General features: G+C 40.6%; 1 long non-coding RNA gene across 10 annotated transcripts in view; it reads left to right on the top strand.

Moving 5' to 3' along the window:
- Positions 1 to 902: 902 nt before the first annotated feature.
- LOC132830941 (uncharacterized) overlaps positions 903 to 9,281 on the top strand; it is a 558,005-nt gene continuing 549,626 nt past the window's right edge. For all 10 annotated transcript variants that reach the window (XR_009646452.1, XR_009646457.1, XR_009646455.1 and 7 more), the window contains exon 1: positions 903 to 1,123. This is a non-coding gene — a long non-coding RNA (uncharacterized LOC132830941). The remainder of the gene's footprint in view (positions 1,124 to 9,281) is intronic.

The raw sequence follows: 9,281 nt of genomic DNA, 5'->3' as shown, positions 1-9,281 counted from the left end.
GCAGCAGTATTTCCTGCTGGGCAATTGTTGGTGACTTTTACCCAGTGGTAAAATGCAATGCAACCAACTGCTCTCTCTAGCATGTGCCAAGCTAAGTGACCCTGCAGCTCCACACAATCCTACAGGTGGGCAGTTCCATCCCAATATCTTGACTTTAGCCTGCATTGCCTTGATCTTTGCTAGTGATCATGGTCTCTAACAGTATGAGTGTTGGCTGGGTTAAATTTACAGTCTTGGTAAGGAACCTGGTCCTGTCAAGATGCTCACAAGGCTACAGGTTTCCAAGTCAGTCTTCTGGCAGCACAAGAAGCTCACCATTAGGGTTGTAACTCAACTCTTAATATGCGGACATCACAAAATGACGGGTGATGAAAGATTTAAAATGCCACTTCTAAATGCAATCATCTGTTTTTGCATCTGCTTTGCAAGTTAGCTACCTCAGATGGGCACCCCAGTTGTCACAAAGGCAGGTTAGATTAGATGGTACTCTGGATTAGTGGTGCTGGAAGGGCACAGCAGTTCAGGCAGCATCCAAGGAGCAGCAAAATCGACGTTTCGGGCAAAAGCCCTTCCTCAGGAATAACCATTAGATAGTATACAAAGCAAAATAAAACATCGCTTGCATCCTAATCAAGTAAGTCATACAGTGCAGCTACCACACCCTCATAACCTAACTGCAAAAACAATCCGTTCCCCTACCCCGCCCAGTTCTCTCTGTTGAGCCTGGGCGATGCTGCAGCGAGCGCTCTCACACTCTGAGGTTTACGGTACTTCGCTGACTGCAGCGCGAGCTTCTCGGGGGAGTGCGCGAGCACGCTTTCGCGCGTGCCCGGAGGGGGTGTGGGGGGCGTGACCACAAAAGGCAGAGGTAGCCTGTGACTGACTTGACTGACTGAGTTAGTTTTAGGCAATTGCTGCTCAGAGACCAACATACAACACATAGCTAAGTGGCAATGTCCGGCAATGCAAAGGATCTGAAGAAGGACACTTCTGAAAAGACAGGGAGAGGGGGTAGGAGAAAGGGGATTAGTTAAACTTGTGCAAGTAAGTTGGCAGGAGCCAAGCTGTCATATATGGGGAACTGGCTTCTTCAGACAACTTGCAGGGAAAGGTTCCTGCAATGGTAAGTGCCAAGATATTCTAATGTTACGATTTGCCTGGAACAACGTTGTTCTATTTTGGATACGTACAGTAATATAGTCAACAATCACCACTCATCATTTTTGACCAATTTGACCCACTATTATTGTAGCTGGTATAATAATGAACTATTCATTTCATTTGAATCCTGCTTTTATCTTATGTTTGAGCCTCACTTTCCATACATGTTGGTCCTATCTGTACATCCAGTATTAACAGCACCTTGCTTTCTGTGAGAATCTTAATACATACATTCAATTAGTCATTGAATGCGATTATTGAGGGAAACTTGGTTCACAGTTTCTATAGAGGAAGTGTGTGGTATAGTAAGTAAGTGCACTGAAGTTGTAACAACGCTTCCTGTTACTTTTTTTTAAGAAAATTCAAAGAATTTTAAAAAACTGACATGATTTAATTGGCCAGAGTCAATTAAGGTTACAGATTATCAGCATCTTTCTTGAGAATCTTGAAATAGACTATAATTTTGTTAGTAAAGTGTTTGGAGCATTTATTTCAGATTTGTCCCAGAGTAAATTGTTCTCCTAGTTCAAAATTGACCTGAAGCCTATTCATTTTATCCATTTTTGTTTTTAGCTAATTTTTAAATTGTGAGCACAATCTTCCTCTGAAAGCGTTTCACTCAATGTTCCTTACACACACAGCTTAAACAAATTATTCTTGGAATTCCAGCTACCACTTAGTTCTACAAATCCTGAAATAATCAAATTACACTTCATTATGTAATTCCTCAATTACATTCCTTGCATGACTGAGAAGCTTGTGTTCAGTTGTCAAGAGACTTTAATGCAAAGTTCAGACCAAAATGTTGGCACGTAGTGTAACAGTCATTTGAATTGGTTTGGTGTTGGAGAGAGACGTTGTGAAACTGTGTAGTGATTATACAATAAATACTATGTCAAATGCTTAGATATCTGTTGCATTAAAGCTTAGCATGGTGCAGGGTAGGACAAATGAAAGGTAAATCAGGTCAGGCTGGTTTTGGGCATTACTCCAAGAATAGTGGTTTTGCTAGACCCTGAGCAGAATGCTGGTTTCCCTTTACAATCTTCTCCCTTGGACATGGAGCAAAATAACCAACTTGGGGAAAGTCTTGCTGTAATCTTGGGTACATGTGACATCTTTAGACTGGATTTTTAACTCTGCTAGCTTGCAATATAATTTGTAATGTCCTTGCAGTTCAGTGTTGATTGCAGTCTAGAGAGAGAAGGAAATGCTTTGTAACTAAGTAATATTAAACCCATGATAGTTAACACATTTTTTGAATGTGACCTCACTGCAGAATATTCCTTGGCAGTATATTGTGATGCAGAGCAGACACTTTTCCTGCACATGCACTTTGAGGTTTCTTCTTTGCAAGAGCAGGCTATTTATTTTTAATTATTGCTTTTAGTACTGGGAAGAAAAAAAATTAAAATATTGGAGAGACTTCATTTAGAATCTGCCACGTACGTGCAGATGTTATGCTTTCCTTGCTCAACATGCTTGCAGTGGAATAATTTGAAGCATCACCAAAGGCCAGAAGAGAACACTTTTATTTCTGTGCAAGAGGAAGATAAAAAGAATTCAACTTGGATGCTTTAAACAATACTCCGTTAAGTTCTCACTTCAAATGGAGTAGTGCAGAGGGAGATCTTGGGACTATTTCAGAAAGAATTGTCAAAATGTGAGGAGTCTTAAGATACATGGATCAAATTTATCTTCCTTTTACCTGCAATTATCTTTGGACCTGCTGTATAGGGATAAATCCCTCCCCACACATCGTTTGTATTCACAGGTATTGTGGAAGGAAGCAAATGGCTACAGGATAGAACGTAACAAATAAAGGCCCTTGTCACCTTTATCTGTGTGACAGGAATAAAGTGGGTGCACTTTTGCAAAGAATAAACACTGTTTAAACAACGATGCTGCAACTGAAAATGTTTAATATCAGGTTGTAAGTAGCTGAACTGCACTTACTCGATGTATTTTGTGTAAAATTGCCCTCCACGTGACAAATGGCAATATCAGCTTTGACTGTTTCCTGGCGTAACTGGGCTTAATGCATGTATTTGGCAGGGTTTCGAGGAGGTTTGATGGGGCGCTATCATTGCAATAATTCCGAGGCTGTACAATACACTCAAGCCAGTTTTTGAGTTGCATTCGTGAATGGAGCTTGAAGCCGTGTTTGATCACACAAGATTTGCCTTAACTACCAACGACCAGTAGTTCCGTTTTTAGTGGCAGTTTTCAGAATGTTGCACTTAAGTAACAGTCCCGCCCACCGCGTGAAGACGGTAAAACGATCCCACATTACATTAATGCAAACTGCTGTCCTGTACTTCACCTATCAGATTCCGCAGCTTAGCGTGCGGGAAAGTAGATTCATTTAATTGTAGCCATATTAGGCCGATGTGAGCACGACAATTCAAACTTTTTTTTGTATGTTAAATAAACTAATCACAAACTTCCAGTGAGCTCTGCTAACTAGTTGCTCCGCTGCTTTCATTTTGGAGAGGAAGTGGTTGCCTTGAGAGCTACATTCATAAAGTTTTAAAATATGGATTAAAAATAGCTCATGCAAAACGTGCATGAGACCCCATTCATTATGGGAATGTCTTTTTTTTCAAAAAAAGTTTCTTCGGTGCATCGCTTTTTAAAAAATTAAAGTTGAAGATAAATATTGCACTTTCAATTTGACAAGTATGCCACATATGCAATACATTCATTGAGTGATACATTGTAATCTGTATCCTGTGATTTTTGTGTTACCTTCTGAGGATGGTTTCATGTACTGAACAACAGTGGAAGATATAACTATTAAATTTTATAGTCAATAAGTTGCTGACTTCATACTTTATAAAATCACAATGTATAGGTGTGAATGTATTGTTTCACTCTGAATTAATTGGATACATTCTTAAAAAAGGATGCTATGAAATGCCATGGTCATGTTTCAATGTAATGCATTTTGAGAACAATTCAATATGCATAGTCATCATTGGAAGGACATTAAGGGTTCTGGCTATGAAATTGGTTGTGATTGTGATATTAGCAGGGAACATTGGCTGGCCTTAATTTTTAAAATAAAATAGTTTAGTATGTTTGAGGTGACTGACAGCATTAAAAGCATATCATTGAATGGAGAAGGGTAGCCATTTCCAATAACTTTCTTTCATGTGGTTGAACCACCCAGTTTAAACAGCCTTTACTGAACTTGCATGTGAATGCCAATGCTGAGAAACATAGGAATGAGGAAGGGCGAAGCATTTACATATATGACAAAGAATGAGAAAGAAGCACGTAAGGAAGTCTTAGTTTGAATTGCCAAAAGCTTGTACAAAGTGACAAGTTTTTTTTAAAGATGGAAAGTGAGGTGTAGAGTGACATTAGGAAGAGTATTTCCAAGCTCTGGGCTAAGGGAGGTACAGCCAGGAATAAGTGGAGTGGTTGTGATTTTGGAGTGTAAATGAGGTCAGTATCTGAGCAAGGCCGATTTTTATTTTGTAATTCATTCACAGGATGAGGGTGTTGCTGACAATGTCAGCATTTATTGCCCATCCCTAATTGCCCAGAGGGCAGTCAAATGTCAACCACTGCTGTAGGTCTGGAGTCACCTAGGTAAGGGCAGCAGTTTCCTGCCCTAAAGCACACTTGTGAGCCAGATGTGATTTTTCCTGACAATCGGCAATGGTTTTGTCGTCGTCATTAAACTCTTAATTCCAGATTTTATTTACTGAATTCGAATTCCACCATCTGTCATTGCAGGATTCGTAGCCCAAATCCCCAGAACGTTACTGGGTCTCTGGATTAATTGTCCAGTGACAATACCACTAGGCAATTGCCTCCCCTGTCTTGGTAAGATGTTTGTAATCACATTAAATACACAGGTCTCTCTTGGGTGGCATCTTTGTATTTTAATCTGTCCCTGAGAATGGGTGGGAATGAAATTACTACTATAAGGAACTAGCCCCCAAAAAATTTCCTTTTAAAGATATGTAAATCTTTATAGTTCAAGCCATGTCTGTCAATGCAAAAAACTTGACACAAGTGAAACTGTCAGAAGCAACTTTGTGACTTGGTGTCAATTTGAAATGCCTCCCCGAAAGTGCATCCTACGATTCAAGAACAGTCCTTTTTTTAATTTTTAATGGGGCTTGGAAACCATGCAGCTTTCCTCCTACTCAGCCCATCTGTGATGGGCTCAAGGATTTGAGGCCCAAAACAAAAGCCTGGAGAACCATCAGCTCAGTGAAAGATGCTCTTTGGTTTGGATGAAACTTATTCGCCTTCCAGAACAAGGAGTTGACATTGACCAAGTATTGCGACTAGCATATTCCAAGTTCCACAATTACCATGCTGAGGGACACATTAAAGGTCGGGGCAGCTGTCACCAAGGTGCAGTGGGAAAAGACCACTGTCTGAGGTCTTTTGGCCAAAGTACAATAGGCATCTGTTCACTTATTGAACCATCGATGCACGTAAATGTAGTCTTGGAAAAGTAAGAATTACCTTGGGTTTGTTTGTTCTAATTATGTAAAGACTGTACAGAATGGAAATAATCTCGTGACTGTACGTATGGAAAGATTTATACAAATAAAGTATACTTTTGAAAGAAATCAAAGGACTGCTGATGTTTGAAATCTGAAACAAAAACACAAATTGCTGGAGAAACTTAGCAGGTCTGGCAACTTGTGAAGTTGGTCACTGGACCTGAAAGGTTAACTGTTTTCTCTCCACAGATGCTGCCAGATCTGCTGAGTTTCTCTTTTCTTTTGTTCAGATTTTTGAGGGTTCTTTCTGTTGGTGCTCCTTCATCGTCGCTGGATGACCCATAGAGAAATGGACTGTCTTCATCAAATAGACAATAGGAATTTAAGCAAGTGGTTCTACTCTACTTCTGAGGGCAGTTTATGGATGCGTAGTAAATACATGCTGTTCTCAACGAATCTGGCAAATTTAGACCCCATCGCAGAAAATGATCTGCATCTTTTGTGCAAAGTCTGACATTGCTAATTAAATATTGGTGGGGATGGGCGATCCCAATTTGTTTTATTTTATCATTTCTCATGCTGCTGCTGCTGTTTGTGATGCATTTCGGAGGTTACTGTCAACTGACCAAACTCAGGGACACAGGACAGGATCTGTATGACCCCCAGAACTGTGGTGCCATCACGCTGTGCACATACATACCCAATCTAGAAAACCATGTGATGATTTGGGTGAGGCAACAGACAGGAACAAAACTCACTTTAATTTGGTGTGGGAAATAGATGCAGCTTAGTCTAACTTGAAGCTGACAGTCAGGTCACCTGAAATTCCTCTGTGTGAATCACAGGGAAAAGGGAAGGGCAAATAAATAACTTTGCTTAGTTCAAATTCTTGGCCGCGTAATACATTCCACGCATTGTTCACTAGCAGGTTACTTTGGTTGAGAAAGGAGGCGGAAACAGATTTTATTTTTGGAATGGTTGGCACAGTAATATAGTCTGTTAATGCTTTTTTGCACACTGGCACTGAGATTGAATGAGAGTTCAGAGCCACACTGCGATTAACTTGCTGGGATATATCAAGTGTAGATTTGTGGGAAAAAAATCACTTGAAATTTCAAAAATCACAGTTCTCACATAAAAATTGCAACCTGTTCAGAAAAAACCCAAACACCCACAGAACTAGTAACACGTTAGTCACAGTTAGCAATACCTAAATTAGCTCAGGTTGTGGGGGCGGGAGCGGTAACCTGAGGGAGCTGTAGTCATAGAGTTGAACAGACCTTTCAGTCCAACTCAGCCATGTAGACCAGATGTTCTAAATTGATCTAATCCCATTGGCCAGCATTTGGCCCATATCCCTCTTAAACCCATCCAGATGCCTTTTAAATTTTGCAATTGTACCAGCTTTTACCACCTCCTCTGACAGCTCATGCCATACATGTGGAAAAAGTTGCCCCTTGGGTCCCTTTCACTGGAGTTTAGAAGAATGAGAGGTCATCTCTTTGAAACATGTAGGATTCTTAAAGGGCTTGACAGGGTAAATGCTGAGAAGTTCACCATTCTGGGAGAGTTTAGGTGCAGAGCGCGCACACTCGGAATAAAGAGGTGCCCATTTACTACCGAGTTGACAAATTTTTCTGTGGGTTGTGAGCCTCTGGAACTCCTTGCTTCGGAGAGCTGCAGGGGACAGAGTCCTTGTGTATATTTAAGGCTGACATTGATTCCCGAACTGATCAAGAATCCTGCAGAGAAATGATGGGTGTGATGAATGTCAAATCCACTCTATTGAATGGTGGCGTAGGCTGGAGGGGTTAACTGGCCAACTTCTATTCCTGTTTCTTCTGATCTTTTTATGATTAGGGTGAGAACATGGGAACGGACAGAGTCGTTAGGAAGCATGTGTACCATGCGCACTGGAGAGGGAGGGTAAGGAGCAGGAGAATGAGAAGAGAACGGCAGGTAGGGAGGGCAATGTGTGGTTTTTGGGGTGGAGAGGAACCTCTTAGTTAATCACTCCTGACGTTCAAAATTGAAAAATTACACAACACCAGGTTATAATCCAACAGGTTTATTTGGAAGCACTAGCTTTCAAGGTGCTGCCTCTTCGGGTGGTTACGTTTGTGCTGTGGCAGAGACCTGAGACTTAAGTCGCCTGCAGAGCTGTTTGTTGGTGAACAGGCCAGAACTCTGCTATGAGAAAGCCCTTTGACATTCTAAGCAAGAATTGGAATCTGCCTTGTAACCAGAAGACACAAGCTTCCTTTTTTCACATTAAAGGGTCCAATCAGAGAATAGTATCTTTCGTTCTGACTGGCTGATTGGATATGCAAATCACAATCCTCCAATCAGATGCTTTCATATTCAAACAGAATGGTGTTGGCGTTAGATCAACACAGGATGCACAGCTCGACAAAAACCAAAATTGGTTCAGATAAAGCGGATCTCATTGTAAAATATGCAAAACTGTTTTTTGTTTCATCCAAAACCTGTTTTCATCATTTCTCAAACTGTAGATGGACACGTTGAATTTTTTTTAACAAATCATATTTCTTGGGATGAGTCAGGTGGAGCGTGGTATTAAATGCAGGCGCTGTGAACCTGAATTGCTTAGTCAATTGTATACACCTGTGTAACTGCTGAAGAAGGATATCAGAAAAGCTGAGTTCTGCATTTTATTGCAAGCATTCTCATTATTTCTATAGCTGTTTGGTTTTAAAGTAGAAGCCAACAGTGGAAGTAAAAGCCTTCTGTACTATAGTCTATAGAAGTTCCTCTTTCTTTTTGGAACTACTGCATTTTCTTTTGTTTGTTATACTTAGTGCATTGACTAGGTTAACATAATGCTTGACTTGGAAGGAGATAGGTGTTTTAAGAATTGAGGCATTTAGAAGCGAGGCGTGTGCATGTATACATACACGTAGAAGTTGTGACCATTAATTGCTTTAAAAATCCCACAAGAGACTCTTGAAAATCTCACCAGATGAATAGTATTTGGCGGCCTCTTGTGGCTAATCAGTAACTCGGCTCATTGAGTGGGAAACACTATTGAAAGCTGTGGGAAAGCCTCACTTGTGCTTGGATGTCTAAGTGAGGGAGGTTTTCCAACAGTCTGCTTTACCCACTTGGTGAACAAAATGTATTGGGCAGCAGCAACAAATACTGATTGTTGTGTTTTTTTTTGGAAAAAAACCCTCAGAACTAAGGTTACCCCACAATATTGCAAATGCGATAAAACGAAAAACTGAAAACGCTGTCATTTTTAATTCTCCCACCTTGCTGTTACTTTGCAATCAGCTGTTCTTGGCCTGTTCTGTTCTAGTGAAGGTGTGTGTTAAATTGAGGAAAAGCACCTCACCTTTAGGCAATTTACAACCTACTCAACATAGAATTCACCAATTTCACAGTATGACCTCTGTTCCTCCACCACCCCATCATTTTTGTTTCCTTTTCTCTGCATGTTTCACTTTGATCTCACTTTTGGACAGTAGCACACTGGATTAGGCAATGTTTTCTTTTCTTTGTGTTCTGTTACCCTGTCACCATTTCCTTTGACCCAGTGACACTAACTCTTCTGTCATCCAATCCCAGGTGAAAGTGAGGAGTGCAGATGCTGGAGATCAGAGTTGAGAGTGTGGTGCTGGAAAAGCACAG

The sequence above is a fragment of the Hemiscyllium ocellatum genome, chromosome 3 (genome assembly GCF_020745735.1).
Source record: "Hemiscyllium ocellatum isolate sHemOce1 chromosome 3, sHemOce1.pat.X.cur, whole genome shotgun sequence".
Classification (NCBI taxonomy): Eukaryota; Metazoa; Chordata; class Chondrichthyes; order Orectolobiformes; family Hemiscylliidae; genus Hemiscyllium; species Hemiscyllium ocellatum.
This window is presented reverse-complemented; position numbering and strand designations above follow the sequence as displayed.